General features: G+C 52.1%; 1 pseudogene; it reads right to left on the bottom strand.

Annotated features, from left to right (window-relative positions):
* Positions 1-268: 268 nt before the first annotated feature.
* Positions 269-1124, bottom strand: LOC121836794 (annotated as a pseudogene).
* Between the last annotated feature and the right edge of the window lie 536 nt (positions 1125-1660).

Below are 1660 nucleotides of genomic sequence, written 5' to 3'. Positions count from 1 at the left end.
TATTTTGTGATAGCCTTGGTCTTTTCTGTATGTGCAGGCGAACGCGACCATGGTACTCTATATGGGTCGCTCTGCAAGAGATCATATGGCTCGGAAAATGTTTTTCACAAATTTCGTCCGAACTTCGAAGCTCGCGCTTCATTTGCGGCACTGCTCAGTTCCATGTTGCTAATCGCTCAGGATCAGCTGGTGCATTAAATATGATAGCTTTCTCTTTCTTCGGGCCATAACCCGACCAGCAATTCGGAACGCAACAAAATTGAAGTAATCATGCACTCGCGTGGGGACCATGGGGGTCGCGGAACAGCTCCCTCGCCAGTGCCTTCACTTCCTCAGGGTTTGAGGGGATATTCTGTGTCCGCGCAGCCGGTAGGGGGGTTTGCCAGAGCGTCGCCGCCCGCAGCAGAGAGGACTCCCGATGACGGAGAGTTCTCGATAGCATTGGCTGGAGTCTGCCAGTTCGAGAGTTCAGTCGGGGGGCACCGTAGAGCTCTTGCTGGTTAGGTGCCATGACCCTGCATAGCAGCCGCACAGAAGCCATTTGCTGCCGCTGATGTAGGCTCCTCCAGGCAGCGGCGCTCAGAAGGTCGATGGTGCGTGTCTCTCTGTAGGGGAGCACGAGGGACCGGGGAACAATGCGGCGGTAGAAGGTGTACGCAGCACGACGCTGTACACCCCGGAGCGTAGCTTGCAGGTGTTGTTGCTGCGGGTACCACACCGCGGAGCAGTACTCCAAATGGGGGCAGTGCCAGTGCGGTGTACAAATGTCGGAAGGTGTCAGGTGTCATGCCTCTTGTGACCCGAGTAACGAAGGCTAGCAGTCGTCTGGCCTTTGACGCATTGCTGTGGACGTGAGGTGCGAAGCTCAGGCGGTTGTCTAGCATTACGCCGAGAAGGGTGGTCTGGGTTACCCGACCAAGTGGGAGACCGCCAAGGTTTAGGGGTAGGGCCGGGCTAGGAATTTTTAAGGACGAGCTAAATGTCATTGATATGCTTTTTGAACAGTTCAAGTAAAGTTTGTTTTGGATTGACCAGCGGAAGCAGTGGTCAAGGTCATCTTGGAGAGCTTGGTAGGAGTTGCCAGATTGAATTGGCTGCAGAAGGGAGAGGTTGTCAGCATTCATGATTGGAGTAGAGTACAGGTTCGTAGCGATGTCGCTGATGTAAACCAGGAATAGTGTCGGGCCCAGCACACTTCCTTGGGGGACTCCAGAGATTGCTGTGCAGGATGGGGATTTCACCTCCCCAAACACGACCTGTTGGCTTCTTCCAGTGATAATTAGAAGTAGGTTGCCCCTTACACCAGCGTTGTGCAGTTTGTGTAGCAGGAGTTGGTGGTTGATCTTGTCAAACGCCTTCGAAAAATCAAGCTGTACGAGCTCGCATGGCGTGTGATTGTCAAGGTGAGCACTTACTGAGTGTGTCACCGTGCAAAGTGCGGTTTCACAGCTGCTCCCTGGGCGAAAGCCATGCTGGGCTGTGGACAGTATGTCTTTTGTCTCCAAGTGGTGTAGAACCTTTTTGTTAATGATTCTTTCGAGAGTCCAGCAAAGGACAGATGCAGTCTTGGGTAAGTTACTTTTAAAAAGTAATTTTTTACAGTTACAGTTACTTTCAGAAAGAAGTAGTGAAGTTACCGTTACAGTTACCGCAACAAGAG

Source organism: Ixodes scapularis, unplaced genomic scaffold, assembly GCF_016920785.2.
Source record: "Ixodes scapularis isolate PalLabHiFi unplaced genomic scaffold, ASM1692078v2 PGA_scaffold0__279_contigs__length_252992795, whole genome shotgun sequence".
NCBI classification, from domain to species: Eukaryota; Metazoa; Arthropoda; class Arachnida; order Ixodida; family Ixodidae; genus Ixodes; species Ixodes scapularis.
Note: the sequence above shows the minus strand (reverse complement) of the source record. Positions and strands in the feature narration are given on the sequence as shown.